General features: G+C 36.4%; 1 protein-coding gene and 1 long non-coding RNA gene across 2 annotated transcripts in view; both read right to left on the reverse strand.

Moving 5' to 3' along the window:
• The window catches only part of LOC127153746 (uncharacterized), a 242,600-nt gene that overhangs the window by 91,789 nt on the left and 130,262 nt on the right, over positions 1-20,549 (reverse strand). The gene's annotated exons all lie outside the window — the stretch shown is intronic.
• Positions 1,136-14,303, reverse strand: LOC127153754 (uncharacterized). The gene is made up of 4 exons (XR_007825325.1): positions 14,215-14,303; positions 12,816-12,848; positions 1,291-1,339; positions 1,136-1,206 (listed from the first exon to the last, which is right to left on the reverse strand). It is a non-coding gene; the product is annotated as an uncharacterized LOC127153754 (long non-coding RNA).

Here is a 20,549-nt window from a genome sequence, read left to right on the forward strand (position 1 = left end):
GAATCGCTTTCGATTATGAACATAATATTGCGTAGCTTGTCAGCGAACTAAGACCCTGTGTATTAAATTCCACTCCATCTGAATGCACGTGATGGAGATTTGCTACTAATCACAGAACCTGTCGAAGTTCTACTGTCGAGATGCGCATGACAATCACATGTGATTTATCGTGCAGCCCAATATACACCTAGGATGCCTTGAGAGTGAGTAAATCATAGGCTAATTTCCATTTTTGGGTGAACTAGGCTCTTTATTTCAAAGTGTGTAAAGTGTGTAATGATGTTTGTGATCACTCAACACAATTTCACGTATTTAAAGCATTTACACCAATTTCAGTAATAAACTGTTTCACAAAAGACAAATATAGCATCTACTGCAAAAGTAAAAAAAAAAAATAATAATAATAATAATACACAGAACCTATGAAAATTTTTTATAACCTGAACTATATTCATATTGAATAAAACAAAATGATGAGAGCAGAAAATCCAGTAATACTTACGAAACACATCCTGTAAAATTCCTCTGGGTCATTCTCCAGGATGACTGAAAGACCCTGAAGTACTGCAGTGCAAACATCAGATGACTATGAAAAAATAGAGACAGGCTGAGGATAACAATCATAAGCAAATCATGATTTAAAGATGACAACTACAGTCAACATGATAAAGAGTTACCTTTTAATGAACTTGATGTGAAATTTAAAATCCTTTTTTCTAGAAAATGTCAAAAGTGCAGAGTCTGTGTCCAATGCTGCGCAGAACTCAGATCCGAGATATGCGACTGAATCCTGCAAAGATCTAAGAACAAACATTAAGTGGGTATTAACATTTTGAAGGACACAATCCATAAACTTTTTGAAAAGGAATAGGGTTTTGAACATTTTTGTAAAGGAAAAAAAAAAAACAGGTTTTGATGAGGAAAATAAATCTTTCAGTGAAAAGTCATCAAGGGTATTAAATACATAATTGTATTAAATTTACAGTCTTTGAAAGGACACTGATATTTATTGTTACTTGTCAAACGAGTATGCAAATGGAATAAAATCTGACACATCATCTGGCTCAGTTAAAGAAAAAGTTCACCCAAAAAAAAAAAAAAAAAAAAAAATAGCTATTAATTTACTCACCTTTCTGCCACCCAAGATGTTGATGAGTATTTTTCTTCAGCAGAACAGCAAAGAAGATTTTTAGCTGAATATGTGGCCTTTGGTGATTTGGTGAAAATTTAAGTCAGAGACTGTCCATTTTTGGAGGGAAAAAAACATATCAAGGAGCATAAAATTAATACCTGTTGCTCCTGATGATATACTGAGGTTTTATCAAGCAAGATGATCGATCTGTGGAAGAAAATGAAATAAATGCTTTTAAGTCTCATTTACTGCATTCATCTTACATTTATCTAAGTGGGTCATTCCAGCTGGAATCATCAAATGGTCCCCACCTGACCCCCTCAGATTTGTCTGAAAAAAATCTATGTGATGGGTAATATGCCCAATAGATCATATACAACATTTCAGATCTCTACTGTGCATACTTTTTTCACAAAAAAATCTGTAAAAAAAAAACCCCATCCAATTAAAATGTAAAAAAAAAAAAAAAATGTTTTTACCCCGTTTTGGCATCACAGTCTGAGTGACCATGTTCAGACTAAAATATCTCCAGAACTATTTGTGCCAGGTCCATGAAATTTTCTGGGCTAAGAGTCCTAGTCCAGAACTGCATGAATTACAACTCACAGCATTGTTACTGAATTTACACCTGAATGCTGGCCCTCTACTTTTCTTTGAAACTATTACTTTTTTCAGATGTCCATAGAAACCTCAATCTTTAATGTATAAGCATCAAACTTGGTAAATGGTCTGATATGTACCATGTCTTTCACATCCTTTGACATCAGACAATAGAGTCTTATGGATGTTGAGATATTAAGGTCCAAAATTGAAAAAAACTCATTTACATCAATGTTCAGAGCAATATTTCCCATGAATGACACCAGGTGTGAACATGAAACTTTTTTTTTGAAAGAGCATGTTCTTATTAATAAAATATAAAAAAAAATGGGATGGGGTTTTGCATCATTTTTCTGTAATGATTTAAAAAAAAAAATCATTGTTGTGTGACATTGACAACTACTGTAGTAGCAGCTATTTTGAACTCATATGCCTAAATTAATGCTATAATGCAGCATTCCGTTGTGCTCGGGACTCGGGGAAATCCGACCTCCACCTCGGGAAAGTACAATGGAACGGCCACTTAAGTTGGGGGTCCGAAACGCACACTCGGGCCAGTTCAGTGCAGACCGAGTCGGTTGGAATTATCCATAGGCATCCATATTTTTGCCAACTGTTACAATGGAACACATTTACGACGGACATCGGGAGAACTAACTCGGATTCACCGACTACCGTCATTCAATGGAATGCAACATAAGTACCTAATCTTGATGTTCCACCCAATCCAGTGAATAATACATCCATTTTCATTGAGAAAGGAGGGCAATATTGATTAGAAATAATAATATTCAGGTGGTATGAGATCTAGCATCAATCGGTCAATCAGTCAACAATGATCAATTTTGAGGTCAGTCGAGTATCAGGAACACCAGGATTCCATGTCAACTTTGAGGTTGACCCAGTTAAACAAGGCCTTCACATCACAGATATGGCCCCAGGACAATATGTTACTTGTGTGTATGACCGACAATGGTGGGTTGGTATCATCAGAGACGTCTCTTACACAGAGCAAGACATTCAAGTGCTTTTTTTGCATCCCCATGGCCCAGCTAGAGGCTACTTTTGGCCAAAAAGGGAAGATGTCTGTTGGGTGCCTCTCCAGCACATCATAATGAAAATTGATGTGCCAGTTACTTCCACTGGACGATGCTATGTCATAAAAGAAAATGATTCAGACACTTTCATGAACAACTTTCAGTAACTGTTATGTCACACATTTATTTGTGTTGGTGGTATACATTATTATAATGTACACACTCGTGTCTGGAAGTACGTTTTTTGTATTTTGTATTTTTTGTATAAGTGGAACATTAATAAATTCTGTTGAAATGCCCATACCAAGTTGAATAGCAAAAGTGAACAATAGGATCAGTGATGAAACTCTGAGTTTTAAAAAAATCATTACAGAAAAATGAGGCAAAACCCCATCCTAATTTTTTTATATTTTATCAATTACAATATGCTCTTTCAAAAAAACAAGTTTTATGTTCACACATAGTGTCATTCATGGGAAATATTGCTCTGAACATTGGTGTAAATCAGTTTTTTCCATTTTTGGACCTTAATATCTCAACATCCATAAGACTCTATTGTCTGATGTCAAAGGATGTGAAAGACATGGTACATATCAGACCATTTACCAAGTTTGATGCTTATACATTGAAAATGGAGGTTTCTATGGACATCTGAAAACCCTTAAAGTAATAGTTTCAAAGAAAAGTACACTGTAAAAAAAAAAAAACCCGTTGTTTTTACAGGAAAACGCTGGCAGCTGTGGTTACCAGAGAATTCCTGTAAAAAATACAGCAGCACAGTAGATAACTTTACTGACACAATATGTAAATTGATTTACAGTGAATGAAATCACAGCTGAATCACATTAAAAACTTGTTAAGTCTACCAAAAAAAACTTGTTTATTTATATACAACACAGTTATGCAAAATTGACTATTTCCTGTATTTTTTTACATGTAATAATTGCTTATTGTGCATCAATAAATGATACAATTAACAGGGAAATATCAAACAAAACACATTTATTACCCGGTAAAACAACAGTAAAACTTTGCATTTTAAATGGAGATGTTCTGTATATTATACATAAAATCTATTCATAATATGCTGTATTTTTGTGTTTTAATAATGAAGTTATTGTGGTAAATCTCAAAAACACATCTTGAGAAAAGACAAGAGAGCAAAATATAACTTGAGAAATTTATTTAACAGCCATCATCAATAGTTGTAAACAACTGGATGAATTTTTATTCAAACAAAGTTTTCAAAGTTTGAAACAAAGTTTATGTGCCAGGCACACAACAACAACCCACACTCTCCCTGTCTGGAATGTTCCACAGTATGGCATAAAACTTATCTATCTCCATGGAGACAATCAGGTGATGCCAAAAGGCCAAGTTACATGTCAGATCTACAGACGAGCCCCCTCACATTTGTTAAGGTATTTTTTTGCAATAAAAACAGTTCTAATTGAATAAATGCAAGATAGATAAGTTTTATACCATATTGTGAAACATTCCCGCAAAGAAAGAACATCTTCATGAAACAAGCAGGTGGCGGACTCGCTACCAGAAAAAGTTAGTGCACTTTTAAAACTTAAAAAAATAAAAAATAAAAAAAAAATTATATAGTTCCTTAATAAACATAATAAACATTGTGGATTTAAAGCGAAAACTAAAAGTACCTCTTCTCAAACAAACAGAGAAAAAGTTAGTGCACCTTTAAGACAAAAAAAAAAAAAAAAAATTACATAGTGCCTTAATAAACATAACAGACTTTGTGGATTTAGAGCGAAAACTAACAGTACCTCTTCTCAAACAAAGAGTCAGAGTCCACAGAAAGAGTCCACATTTAGGCTTAACGCCACTCGTGATCGGAGAGTTCCTGTATCAGGGTGAGGACTCGAGGGTTCACGTTGAGACGACGCTTGGAGTTTTTATTCTCTACTTTGGTTCCTTTTTCTGGGTTTATCGAGAAAAAACACCTGTAGAACAAAAGCATATTAAGCATTTTAATTGATCAGTTATATAATATATAACTTTCCATTTCAATATATTTTAAAATGCAATTTGTTTCTGTGATTCAAAGCTGAATTTTCTGCATCATTACTCCAGTCTTTAGAGTCACATGATCCTTCAGAAATCATTCTAATATGCTGATTTGCTACTCAAGAAACACTTATCAATGCTAAAAACAGTTGTGTACAATTTTTCAGGATTATGTAAAGAATAAAGTTCAAAACAACAGCATTTATTTGAAATATAAAGCTTTTGCAACATTATAAATGTCTATACTGTCACTTGATCAATTTAATGCATCCTTGCTGAATGAATGTATTAATTTAAGTTCTTTCCTAAAAAAAAAAAATAAATAAATAAATAAAATAAAAATAATCTTACCAACCCAAAACTTTTAAACGGTATTACAATGTTACAAAAGCTTTCTATTTCAGATAAAAACGGTTCTTTTGAACTTTATATTCAAAGAATGGAAAAAATAAAATAAAATTCAACACTGATAATAATCAAATGTTTCTTGAGCATCAAAATCATCATATTATAATGATTCATAAAGGATCACGTGACTTTGAATTTTGAGCATTTTAGTTATGCTCAAAATTCAGCTTTGCATCACAGGAATAAAATACACTTTAAAATATATTCAAATAGAAAATTTATTTTACATTTTAATAATATTTCACAATATAACAACTTTTTTTGTATTTTTAATAACATAAATGCAGCCTTGGTGAGCAGAAGAGACTTCTTTCAAAAACAATAAAAATAGTAGTTTCCAATCTTTTGACATGCATATATATAAAAAAAAATAAAAAAAAAAACAGTCTGAGCCTTGCCAAGACTCAGAGCCGAACCAAGACCGAGACTCAGGCCACACCCAGAGGCAAGGCCGAGAGTCAGACCCAGACTAAGAGAAATGAGTAAGCCATGTTTACTCACCTTTGAAGAAACTCCAGAGTTGAAGCCAGCTCAGATGGATAGTGCATATTAAAACAGTAGTAGCTCCCGAACATGAGGCACAATGCAGAAATGAAGGAGGAGATGTTTGTGTTGATAAGGTTCCGATCCAGACTCAGCATGTACCTTGTGGAGGAATAGCAGGACTGTCCTATGAACAAATTATTTAACAGGTTATATTAATAAGTGCTGCACTCACATGACAAATTCTATAAACAGAGCAATTAAAAAAAAAAAAAAAAAAGAGAGATATGAAACAGACTTACCACAGACAATAACAACGGGTGTCAGAGGCACTTGCTCCAGTTGGACCTCTTCTGCCAGACATGTATCTTCTACATGGAAGAACATGGACTCCTCCTCCTCAAAGTAGCTGAGCAGAAGCAGGATCATCTCTATCACATCATCTGAACAGCCACTCCGCTGTCCCCGCATCCTCTGAAGCCTTGCATAATTCTGAAGGAATTTCTTGCTCTTGTTGACACAAACTGTGGTCATGTAGTCGAGAAGCCTTTTTCCTTTCAAATCCAAATTTCGTGTGAATGTCTCTTTGAGGTCAATCCCAGTGAGTTCCATAAAGTGGACTGACATGCCAAGTTCATCAAACCAAAACGACCACTCCTCTCTAAGGCATTTGATACTTTTTCCCTGGTTGACATGTTGACGCTGTGTGTAAAATGTGGACTTCATTAAACATTTTACCTCCTCTGGATTGGCATCAGAGTGTTGGAACATCACCTTGAGTTTTTCCATCTTTTGCTTCTGGCTCTCTTGAGTTTCTTCAAGGGGCAGAAATTTTACATTCCATTTAATGCATCCATAAGTGTCCTGCATTGCTGCTCTCTCTTCTAATGGGATCTCGTCTGTTTGGTCCGAGTCATCGGTCTGATGTTTTCTTTTTCTTATTTTGGTTGTTGAAGTGCGCCTCACATTTTCAATTCTGTTTTGCAACTGTTTGACAAGGGAATGGTAGCCTGTTCCAACAATATCACCCTCTATTACATCTTGGAGAGAACTGGGATATTTTGCCACCATTTTTGCTGCAACGTCAGTTGAATACTTTTTACCTACATGAGGGCATTTTTGCATCATCTCAGTCACAACAATCCGGACCATTTGCCTCCTTAGTTTTGGGCCAGGCCTTTTTCCCCTCTCTAAAGCCTGCATCACTTCCTCAGGAAATTTACTCCATGGAATTTCAAAGTTGACGTCCCACTGTGTGTCAAGTCCTGGGCTGCTGGAGGAGCTCGACGATGAACTTTGGGGTGAAACAGAGAGCGATGGCAGCGATTGGGTAGGTGAGGCTTCCACAGATGATAGTGAACTCTTCTCAGGAGTGTGGTCTTTAAATGGCAAAAAAAATAAGATTGATTCACACTGTAAAATATTTCACAATGTCCATGTCTGCTTTTGATTTTGAATAGTTGTGTGGTGGTGTATAGTGTTTTTACTTACATTTCTGTTTCCAAGCAGAAAGAAGCTTTCTGGCTTCTACAGGTCTTAATGCTGTCATCAAATCAGCCTCCGTTACGAAGCGTAGATCATCATATGTCTCGACTCCAATGGACTGCAAGTGCTCTTCCAGGATGTTTTTGTTTACTGCTTGAAGTTGTGGTAGGACTTCCATGATGGCGACATCTAGGAAGGTTCGCTCTGAGTCAGTCATATTTGCACTGAAGACAAAATGGCACCTTCAAACAAAACAGAAAATATATACAGTACATACACTTAACAGAGCAGGGACATGCATCAGGTAACACTTATATTAATGTCAAATTATTTACAGTAAGAAGTGAGCTTTAATTGGACTTTATTTTTCCACAATGCTGTGTTTTAGTGGAATGACTTGGTATCCATCAAGAACGTATGATACCAAAGGATAGAAATCGGGCAGGTCATTAATGTTGATACACCGTAACCCAAGACTGTCCTTTGTCACAGAATACAGATGGTATTCTGAGAGGAAGGTGCCTTTGTGGATATCCATCAAAACATACACAGATGTGTCATTATGAATCAAGATGAGTAGAAGTTCACCAAACTCCATATACTCATCCTTTCTGTACACAAGAAACTGTCCTTTTTTATATGCAGTGCCCTTGTACTGAATGTCTGTGGTAACTGTGGTATTGCTTTCTGAAAAGGCTAACTCCCTGACTGCATGTTTAATAGTATTACTGTAGAGGTTGGGATAAAACGCACAGCTGTCCTTTACTTGCAGTAGTTTACTGCATTCTTGCCCAGCTAAAAGATATGCCTGATACATCTGATGACGCTCTGACAAAGTTTGACAAATGTTTTTGAAGTTTTTCAAGTGTCTGGCACATCTTTTAAAATAACTGTGCTTACTTTCAAACCGAAGCGTCCATAACCTAATTAAAGGCGGGTGTACACGGTGCGATTTTTGAGGTCGTACGAGCTCGCATGCGATTTTTTTGGTTATCGGAGGAAATCGTCTCTTCTCGTATGGTCGGGGCTCGTATGGTGTGTGAGAAATTACGAGACGAGCAGAGTGCCTTACGAGCACTTCCCGACCTCACGATAATTTTTAAACATGTCAAAAAACTTCGGGAGCTGTCGGATTGAAAGCGTGACGTGTGTGCTGTTGAACGAGCCGATTTGTTGAGCAAACTGGAAATTTAGCTATAGTGGTGGCCAACTAGCCCCCTCGACGTGCATAATACTACCTTAAAACATACATTACAATACTGTACAGTGCTGTAGCATTGCAGTTCCGATGTCTTTAATGCATATGCTTGTTAGCACTGCTGTAGAGGTGAAGTTTTGTCAAGTTTGCAACCAGTGTACACACGCAAGGGTGATCAGACGGTTCCTGCATGTGTAGCAAAGAGTCACGGCTCATATTTTTTATATGCAGTTATGAGATAGACAGAGAGCAGTTGAATTTAACAGTACATACACAGTATATTATACACAGCCTTTCTCTCAGATTTCATGGGCAAACAATCTGATCACCCTAAATATACAGAGACACACTGCATGATTTAACATTTTACCGGTAAATTTTACAGAAAAGGATCTCTTCCTCGAAGTCCATGTTTTTGGCGCGGAACTTCGTGAATGTGATTGCCTCGGAAATCGGCAGGTTTTAAAATCGTGCCGTGTACCACTGCGTCCGTAAACAAAGTCACTCGTGACGTGTGCGTGGCCATACGGTCTTCCGACTGTCCGAATTCGCACCGTGTACGGCCGCCCTAATGGACCAAATTTCAAGATCAGTGCTGAATAATGGCGCAAATAGTGGTGCTTGGGTTTTAGTTGCACTTCAGGAAACAACATCTTTCTCAACTCCAAATATTCTTGAATCAAAATGTCAAGATATGCTATCTGGGACAAGGAAATGTTCTGAGCACAAATAAGATCCACAATGTCTTTTAGCTGGAGAGCTAACTGCCATACTTCATCCTCATGATTTTGCACTTTGTCACCAATCAAAACTGGTAGCAATCTCAAAAGGTTCCAGTTTTGAATGGCTTGCCCTGATAACTTGTCTCTGTCCGGGTTGACAGCACATGGCTTTGTGAGTGCTTCAGATCCTTTGTACTTTAACTGTTTGATGCGCCTGTTTAAGAGTGAGTACGTGAACCATTTTTTCTTTTTTATAATGTTCTTCAGGTACAGTGTTAGATCATATGACAAGACTCCTTCAAAGAGGTCATGACCTAAACAGGGCGGGAGACCAGGCTGGGATACGTGAAAAGACTCAAGGGCATTAAAGACAGAGTTTACCTTTATCCCTCTGACTTCTTGGATGTTTTCAGTCTGGAGATCAGCAACAGCTGCGTCATACGTCTCTGGGGTGCGTAGAGGACAACAGACATTCAGATCAGCCACAAACTCACTTCTTGTGATTTCACAGTACCTGCAAAAATATTGAGAGCGGCTGAAGTTCTCTGTAAACCCACCTATGCAATGAGAACCCAAGTTATCCCCAGCAATGCAGTAAAGACCCCCTTTTACTGTTTGTCCATCGACATTTATTCCATCTGTCTCCAAGGATTTCAGATCTGCCAACAACTCTGAGAAAACTTTGGCTACTCCAAAAACGCTTAAGGTCATCCTCAACACACATCAAGACTAAAAACATATTATCAGTATTTGAACGCAAATGAATGGGTAAATTTGCTAATGACATATAGACTGCAAGAACTTTGTGCATCTTTTTAGCAGAACCCAGGGGATTCACAATTTCAAATGCATCTTGGTACAAAATCAGTTTGAGGCTTTCAGGGTTTTCATTGAAGAACTGGTGACATTTGAAATTTTGTCCATCATATAAATCCATAAAAACCTCTACATCAGGATCTCCAAACTGTTGTGACTGTGTATTCCTCCCTAAAGGTGACTGTAAAAAGCTCTTCAGAGTTTCTGCTACTGGTATGTAGTAAGCAAATTTTTGTGTCATGTTTTCATCCATTCCCAGTGCCACTTTTTGGGGTTCTGTGTAATTAAACATTTTTGTGAATGTCTGATTTCTAGAGTATGTAGTTCTTAATTGTCCCTGATGACAGGCAGAGAACAAATCTGACTCTTTAATGCAGTCACAGATTTTAGAGACTGCTTCATCTGATAGGCTCATATCATTTTTTAAAAAAGAACTTACTCTAGTTATTGTATAGGCTTGACCTAACTCGTGCACATTCTGCATTTCCTCAACAACAGTCTGTATAGTTGAGGCAGGAATTAGCAGCTGTCCTTGCAGTTTAAGGTAAAGGAGACACATGTTTCTGACATAAGACTGACTATCATTCTCTGGCATATCACTGGCTGCACTAGCTGTTGGCATGGCTTCATGTGTGTTTTCTGAATTATCTGTACTGGCAATGACATCTGGGGGCTGAGGGCGAGTTTCCCTGTACATGTTATCGATACCATCTGGGGAGCATGCTTTATGCTTTCGACACATGTGAGAAGTAAATGACGGCTTTTTTGTAAACACGTGTTTACAACCACTTACTGGACATGACACAGACCTGCCCTCTCCAATATGATCATTTAAGTGAGACACAAGCTCTTTCACCGTGTGAAAACGGCGGGCACATAACGAAACTGCACATTTTAAATCCGCAACAACAGCTATAGGAGCAGCTTGCGGTGCATTGTGCACACGATAAAAATGGCCCTTGAAAGCTGAGTAAGTGGTAAATGTTTGACTACAGTTGGCGCCAACACATTTAAAAAGACAACAGGGCTCATTCCTATGCACTTTGCAATGTAATACATAGCCTCTTAATGTATCCAATTTCCTTTTACAAAAGACACAGGTGATCATTTTTGGGATTTCAAGTGTTTGCCTGTGCTTTTCAGCTGAACCAAGTTATCAGGCATTGATCTTGCTAGCTAGTTTACACATTTTCGTTTGGTCTCGAAAAAAGTAGGCTAAACGCTGTGAAGCTTACCGTGCAAACTTCTAATTTTCCAATTGAACAGCATCAGACCCTCTAAAAACTTCTTAAAATTGTAGATAAAAGACGCTGCTCCGAAGACTTCTGCTGTTACTCTGTTTTCTTTCTAGCACGCGCTGCTCTGGCTCGCTCGTTATTGACGTCAGCCGCAGGTGAGCGTCTCACGCTCCTCACGTCATTATCCAATCAGAGACGAGCTTATCTGCGAACTATGAAATTCAAAATTAACAGACTCAGTGGCAGAGCACAATGAGAGAGGACAAGTACAAGTCTCTGGTTAGAGGAGGCACTGGTTGTTTAGCCTGTGATAATGATACAATGCTGAAATAATTTATAAATATAAATAGAAAACCAGTAGGCTAAGTATAACATTACAATTTAAAGATTAAAAGACACAAAGCATACAAGGATTATGATTAGGACTGAACAAAAGTGTTACTTTGCACAGGCCTCAATAATTTTAATTCCTTATACACATACTCTATAAATAGAGTAGGCTACAAATAAATCATAAAGCGATGTTAGTGAAGGCACTGTTTGGTTGTTTAGCCTGTGATAATGACACAATGCTCAAATTATTACTATTGTTTTATCAATAGGCCTATGTAGAAAACCAGTAGGCTAAGAATTACATAAAATTTAAAGACTAAAAGAAACATAAGGCATATAAGGATTAGAACTGAATAGTACCTATTACTTTGCATATCAATAAATTTAATCTCTTATACACACTCTACAATATGCTACAAATAGCCTGAATTATAAAAACAATGTTATTATAATTGTAGCCTATATTTTTATATATAAATACAGACAGGCAACCTCTCAGGTTCACGATAGATTTTTTTGTAAAAATATTTTTACTACCTCAATTTGCATCAATCATGTTAAAAGCACAGCATAAACTTGTATAGTGACTTACTTTAGTTGTATTTTTAAGAACAACTGTCTAAAACTTTAGTTTTTACAATATTTGCATGTCAAATGAACAAAGTTGTTTTGTTATGAGTATTTCTCTGGTTTTTTTATACCAATTTTTGTAGTTTTAACAAATAAATTTGATTATAATTGCATATCGTTGTTGTAAATATAACAAAACATTCTGTTTAATAGTTTACAAAAGTTCACTGTGATTTAAACAAAAAATATATGTTTTTAGATTTACAATACTTTTCTGTAGGAATTTTACATTGTTTTCCTGTAAATCTCACAGTCATTTTTTACAGTGTAGAGGGCCAGCATTCAGGTGTAAATTCAGTAACAATGCTGTGAGTTGTAATTCATGCAGTTCTGGACTAGGACTCTTAGCCCAGAAAATTTCATGGACCTGGCACAAATAGTTCTGGAGATATTTTAGTCTGAACATGGTCACTCAGACAGTGATGCCAAAACGGGGTAAAAAACAAACTTTTTTACAGATTTTTTGTGAAAAAAGTACACACAGTAGAGATCTGAAATTTTGTATATGATCTATTGGGCATATTACCCATCACATTTCAGACAAATCTGAGGGGGTCAGGTGGGGAACTTTTCCAAAATTTGATGATTCCAGCTGGAATGACCCAAGTAGATCCTCTCTGCAAAGTAAACACACATGTAAAGAGTGTCTGTTATGTCACAAACATAGCACTTGTAACAAACATAACCTAAAGCATCTGAACTTACATTTCCACTGCACAGCAGTCATCAACTGGTATTCTAAAATAATAAAAAAAAAAGTGTTATCCCAATCAATCACAAAATCAGTGAACACTGAACAAATAAAACCAAATGTATAGAGTGTTTTTTTTTTCTTATGTAATGTAAATGGAAACATCTGGTATTTTAAAACTGAGATCGATAACTTACATTTAAATAAGTTTCAGTGTTATATACACTCTGTTTGAGGAGGTGGGGGTGATGGGTCTGCTAAAGACTCGTTGACGATCTCAGAATACGTGTTGTTTCTTACTACCTGCACATTACCGTAATTATCATACTAAGCACGCATACTATTTTCGTCGCCAGGGGCGTCGTAGTTGGGTGAAAAGTGGGACTAAATTACCAGGGCCCCAAGTGGGGGGGAGGGCCCCTAAGAAGTGAAATTTTATTTTCCTTTAAATATAATTTTAAGATCACAATAAATGTTGTTAACTAATGTAAATGCTAATATTTTGGGTAAATGCATCAGTTGATTGATGTATTTCAAAAGAGAGGCAGAAAGGGATAAAAAAAAAAAGAAATGAGGGAAAGCAACTGCTAACAGACTTCTTTCCCAAGAAAGGTGAGCCCAAAATGTGAGAGCAAATAGTCTACAAATGAACTCCTTTGTTATATGTATAAGAGTTCTTAGATTAGTAGTAAGGATAGTTGTAGGTAGTTGTGAACCTCGAGCTTACGGGGGGCCCATGGCCACTGCTTGTGCATAGGGCCCAGAATTTGGTGCTACGCCCCTGTTCGTCGCAACCAGGTATTTCTAACAAATAATGCTACGGCTTGACCACAGTTTAGCACTCATAGTTGCTTTCAAAATCGCCGTGTCAAGTTAAAAAGAGTTATTTTAAAAGAACCAGTCTGAAGATGTGGCATTCTTTTCCATCCGTTTGTACACTGACCCGATTGCGCGCTCTCTAGCGTGAATGCGGCCGTGTCTCTGAGCTCCTTATTCAAATGTGCCACGTCCAGAATAAAATATCCTACAGCATATGCTAAGCGTTTACGAAATTAAAAATGATCTCCTCGTTTAAAGTGTTTTGTTTACTTCTCACTAAATTTTGAATTCTGCAAAACGTCACATGAAACAACCGTCGTTGAAATTACTCCTATTCTAGTAACTAACTTATCACTAGCACAAATGGATAACATAGTAATTAATAGACAACTAGGCAGCTAATTTTACAGATATGAAGCGAACATTAACTGGTTTGAACAGAAAGCGCTTCAAATAATGTGCAGTCAATCCGTGTTTGAGTTCTTTGAATGGGCTAAGATGTTCCACAAACATCAACAAAGTGCATAAAATCTAACCTTATAAGTACTAGCAAGCAAAAAATCAGAAAATGAGACTTAAATTAAAAGCTTTTACCTTGATTTTACCGAAGTAGATCCTCTGCAAACACACGTTGAATCCTCAGCCGTTGTGCTTCTGCGACGTGGGGGAGGGGCAATTGTCGCCCAGTGAGCATGCGTAACAGCATGTCTTGGACATTTTGAGTAATTTTACTTAAATTGTATTAGTTATGGGAACTATCTGTTCTAATATTTCAGCAACAATTAAAAATTATAAGTAAACTCAACATTTTGGTTAAAATAGAGTAAACTTACTAGTATTTTTATAGCAAGGAATACTATTTGGTTTTACAGTGTACCGGGGAAAATATCACCAAGACACACAGGCTCAGTAACGGCTGAGTCATACGGAGCCCCTTAAGGGACATGGTGGTGAAAAAAAAATCATAGTCAAAAAAAATTCAGGGTGGGAGGAAAAATATTTCTCAGATTTTTTTTTTTTTTTGCGTTCTCTTGCAAAACCAGTTGAGTTTGGACAAAAACTTCCTGTTAACTTTACAGCTTGTAGTGGTTTCTACAGCTTGTAGAGGTTCCTAGCTTGTACGTTTCCAATTGAGCGATTCATAGAGTTTAATTTTTAAGTTGGACTCAAGTAGGCTATTATACAAATACATCAAGGAACGATTTTTAGACATTCTAAAATGTAAAACACTGTAGGACCAAATTCAGTACACACCTTATTAATAAAGCATACAGACAAGCAGAATAGCCCAGTATATAAACGTAACCCGCTAAACTGTAAAAACTGTTGCCAGTAAGTTACTGTAATTAGAATTTAAAGTAGCAAACTGTTTTAATTTACAGTTGCAAACTGTAGATGTTTTACAGCCAAATGCTATAAAAGAGTCAAATTCAACAGTATACTACTGTAATTTATTCATTTTAATATAGATTTTAGTAGATTTTATAATTTTTATATTGAATTAATTTAAATTTATTTAATTTTTTACTCTACATAGGTACTACTGGCATTCAATTAAAACAGACACAATAATTACAATATCAAATACTTTATTTAAAACAATGCATGTACAGTTGTGTTCAAAATAATAATAGTGTTTTTTAAAATGTGAGTAAAGCTCAAAATCCTTATAATATTTTTTTATTTCCATTCACTGGGAACACTGCCCATTATGTTTTACATCAAAACATGAAAAAAAAAAACTATCAATATTTTAATTACTTTACAGAAAATTAAGGAAAAAATGATATTGGGCTGTTCAAAAAATAGCAGTGTCTGCACTTTTCATTACAAACTCAAATATTTACTCAATTAACTGAAAAAATGTTAAGATTTAGCATTCCTGATAATCACTAAACTAATATTTAGTTGTATAACCACTGTTTTGGGGAACTGCTTCACATATGTGCTGCATGGAGTCAACCAACTTCTGGCACCTGTAAACAGGTATTCCAGCCCAGGATGATTTAACAACCTTCCACAATTCCTCTGCATTTCTTGGTTTTGCCGCAGAAACAGCATTTTTGATGTCAACCCACAAGTTTTCTATTGGATTAAGGTCCAGGGATTGGGCTGGCCACTCCATAATCTTAATTTTGTTGATCTGGAATCAAGATGCTGCTCGCTTACTGGTGTGTTTGGGGTAGTTGTCTTGTTGAAACATCCATTTCGAGGGCATTTCCTCTTCAGCATATGGCAGCATGACCTCTTCAAGTATTTTGATATAAGCAAATTGATCCATGATCCCTGTATGCGATAAATAGGCCGACACCATAGCAAGAGAAACAGCCCCATATCATGATGCTCGCACCACCATGCTTCACGGTCTTCAGAGTGTACTGTGGCTGGAATTCAGTGTTTGGGGGTCATCTGACAAACTGTCTGCGGCCCTTGGACCCAAAAAGAAGGGTCCTTACTTTCATCAGTCCACAAAATGTTTCTCCATTTCTCTTTAGGTCAGTCGATATGTTCTTTGGCAAACTTTATCCTCTTCAGCACGTCTTTTTTTTAATAGTGGGACTTTGCGGGGGCTTCTTGCTGATAGATTAGCCTCACACAAGCGTCTTCTAATTGTCACAGTACTCACAGGTAACTTCAGACCATCTCTGATCTCCCTGGAGCTGATCATTGGCTGAGTCTTTGCCATTCTGGCTACTGTTCAATCCATTTGAATGGTAGTCTTCCGTTTTCTTCCACGTCTCTCTTGTTTGGCTTTCCATTTTAAAGCATTGGAGATCGTTTTAGCTGAGTATCCCATCATTTTCTGCGCTTCTTTATATGTTTTCCCCTCTCCAATCAACGTTTTAATTAAAGCACACTGCTCTTCTGAACAATGTCTGGCACGACCCATCTTTCTCAGATATTCAGAGAGAATTGCATGTACAACATGTGCTGGCTTCATTCTTAAATAAGGGCCAACTGAATGACACCTGTTTCTTCACATAATGAATGACCTCACTGATTGAACTCCACACTGCTATAATTTTGAACACACCCCTTTCACTTAATTATTCAATTACACAGACTCAGGAGCATTCACATCATTAATGTTGGGTCTGTTGGTTTCTCTGACTCTACTACACCTACTGGTAAATTATTTTCCATGTAATAATATGATTTATACCAAAAACAGTGATTGATCTGGTTAGTCATGTTGGACTGCTATTATTTTGAACACAACTGTATAACATTTAAAAATACAGTCTTCCACTGCTGGAACATAAGAAAAATGTGGCCACCACCTTTACTCACCATCCACTTTGTTAGTGACAGAAATGTCTTCTTTGAAAAACAAGAAGTAGAAATGGCAAACTTTTAAAAGGAAAACCCCACACTGAATACACAAACATCTCAAAACCATAGCTGTTCCCTTACCATGAACTATCAGTCTCAGGGTGGTTGGCATGCTTGTCTTTCTTGATGCTTCATTGCAGTTGCCTTTAAAACACAAACACAAAAAAATGCAGTAAATCTTAAATTCCATTAATAATTATAACAAACGAATTCTAAAGCTAGAAAGGCAGCTAACAGTTAGCCATAACAGTTAGCCAAAATAGTCGTAACATAAGACTATTTATATAACATATTTTTTCTCTTACTGGCCAACATTATACTAACACCTGAACAAAAATTCACATAAGTTAACCTAATGTTAATATAAGATAAGCGTTGCTCATTAAAAATTATTTTAACTCGGTAACTTAATTCGATAAGCTGAGAAAAGACCGCGGTCAAGTGAGCCGCCATCTGCGAACACCCGGTCAAGTGAGCCGCCATCTGGGTACCGCTGCACGTCTATTAGTGGAATTACGGTACAGAGACACAAAGTGGCCAAAAAGCTGACGAACATCAATATTTCAAAGGTTAAAAATTAAATGTGCCTAAAAACAGGGGAAAAGTATTTACAAAACGTATTTATATTGTACATTATAGAAAATACACTTATATTACATTCAAATACATTATACTGTGAAGTTTTCTGAAAAAAATAAAGTTTGTTCAAATACGTTTTAACACTTAATGTTTGCTCCTTTTTTCTACATGCATTATTAAAATTTCTTCAGAGTTACCATGAACATTTCAATAAATTCTTTTTCTGAACAATCATGTCTCTGTCTGTGTTCACAATGTTTTAGTGTAGAATTTGTACAGAAAATGAAAGGCAGTCTGTCACAATGCATTATATAACATATATATTGTTGCTTCTTGTCATTTGTGATGTGTCCTTTCATAATAATAATAACGATAAAAGGCAAAATGTTTTTTTTTTATCATTTATCAAAAAAAAAGTCTTCAGAGTTAACAGGACATTTTCTATTCATACAAAGTCTGTGACATTGCACTGACCATTCTTTCACATTTATACATGCGTTATTTAAATTCCTTCAAATCTCACAGCAACATTTCTATTCATACTTCTTCAGAATGCCCAAGACTCTGTCTGTATCAAGTTTCACAAGATTTCAGTGAAGATTTGTACAGAAAAGGAATGGCAAAGTCTGTGACATTGCACAGATCATTCTTTCACATTTATACATGCTTTATTTAAATTCCTTCAAATCTCACAGCAACATTTCTATTCTTACTTCTTTACAATGCCCAACACTCTGTCTGTATCAAGTTTCATGAGACTTCAGTGAAGATTTGTACAGAAAATGAATGGCAATTTGTCACAATGCATTATATAGCATATACAGGTGTTGGTCATATAATTAGAATATCTTCAAAAAGTTGATTTATTTCACTAATTCCATTCAAGAAGTGAAACTTGTATAATGCATACATTCATTCCACACAGACTGATATATTTCAAGTGTTTATTTCTTTTAATTTTGATGATTATAACTAACAACTAATGAAAAGCCCAAATTCAGTATCTCAGAAAATTAGAATATTGTGAAAAGGTTCAGTATTGAAGACACCTGGTGCCACACTCTAATCAGCTAATTAACTCAAAACACCTGCAAAGGCCTTTAAATGGTCTCTCAGTCTAGTTCTGTAGGCTCCACAATCATGGGGAAGACTGCTGATTTGACAGTTTCCAAAAGACGACAATTGACACCTTGCACAAGGAGGGCAAGACACAAAAGGTCATTGCAAAAGAGGCTGACTGTTCACAGAGCTCTGTGTCCAAGCACATTAATAGAGAGGCGAAGGGAAGGAAAAGATGTGGTAGAAAAAATGTACAAGCAATAGGGATAATCACACCCTGGAGAGAATTGAAACAAAAACCCATTCAAAAATGTGGGGGAGATTCATAAAGAGTGGACTGCAGCTGGAGTCAGTGCTTCAAGAACCACTACACACAGACGTATGCAAGACATGGGTTTCAGCTGTCGCATTCCTTGTGTCAAGTCACTCTTGAACAACAGACAGCGTCAGAAGCGTCTCACCTGGGCTAAAGACAAAAAGGACTGGACTGCTGCTGAGTGGTCCAAAGTTATGTTCTCTGATGAAAGTAAATTTTGCATTTCCTTTGGAAATCAGGGTCCCAGAGTCTGGAGGAAGAGAGGAGAGGCACAGAATCCACGTTGCTTGAGGTCCAGTGTAAAGTTTCCACAGTCAGTGATGGTTTGGGATGCCATGTCATCTGCTGGTGTTGCTCCACTGTGTTTTCTGAGGTCCAAGGTCAACGCAGCTGTATACCAGGACGTTTTAGAGCACTTCATGCTTCCTGCTGCTGACCAACTTTATGAAGATTCAGATTTCATTTTCCAACAGGACTTGGCACCTGCACAGATTGCCAAAGCTACTAGTACCTGGTTTAAGGACCATGGTATCCCTGTTCTTAATTGCCCAGCAAACTCGCCTGACCTTAACCCCATAGAAAATCTATGGGGTATTGTAAAGAGGAAGATGCGATTATGCCAGACCCAACAATGCAGAAGAGCTGAAGGCCACTATCAGAGCAACCTGGGCTCTCATAACACCTGAGCAGTGCCACAGACTGATCGACTCCATGCCACGCCGCATTGCTGCAGTAATTCAGGCAAAAGGAGCCCCAACTAAGTATTGAGTGCTGTACATGCTCATACTTTTCATGTTCATACTTTTCAGTCGGCCAAGATTTCTAAAAATCCTTTCTTTGTATTGGTCTTAAGTAATATTCTAATTTTCTAAGACCCTGAATTTGGGCTTTTCATTAGTTGTCAGTTATAATCATCAAAAGTAAAAGAAATAAACACTTGAAATATATCAGTCTGTGTGGAATGAATGTGTACATTATACAAGTTTCACTTCTTGAATGGAATTGGTGAAATAAATCAACTTTTTGAAGATATTCTAATTATATGACCAGCACCTGTATATTGTTATATTCTCTTATATATCCTTCAAAGATGTTAATGCCGATAGCTTTGTGGGCAGCACTGTCTTGGGTTTGAATCCCTACTCGGGGCCTTTCCTGATCCCACCCCCATGTCACTTCTTGTCATTTCTGACGTGTCCTTTCATAATAATAATAATAATGATGATAAAAGGCAAAATGTCTTTTATTATTTATCAAAAAAAAAGTCTTTTGAGATAACAGGAAAATTGTAGAATTTGACAGAAAATTAAAAGAAAGTCTTGGTAACACTTTACAATATGTGTACAAAAATATGCATTAATTCATGCTTAATTAATGCACAGATAATGTATAATTAATGATGAACTAAAGCATTTATTAATGATCACTACATCAGCAACAATTGAACATTCTGTATGATTCATAGATTAAGTAATAATAAATGTGTCATAATGTATTAATTTCCTTTATCACTTATTTTATTAACTAATGATGTAAATTCATATGTTAATTACCACAGTGTTCAAAGCTATGTACTTCAACTTCCAGTTGTCTGCTTTAAATACTCATTAGTTAATGATTTGCAAATGTATCATTATGTTAT

Source organism: Labeo rohita, chromosome 22 (assembly GCF_022985175.1).
Source record: "Labeo rohita strain BAU-BD-2019 chromosome 22, IGBB_LRoh.1.0, whole genome shotgun sequence".
NCBI classification, from domain to species: Eukaryota; Metazoa; Chordata; class Actinopteri; order Cypriniformes; family Cyprinidae; genus Labeo; species Labeo rohita.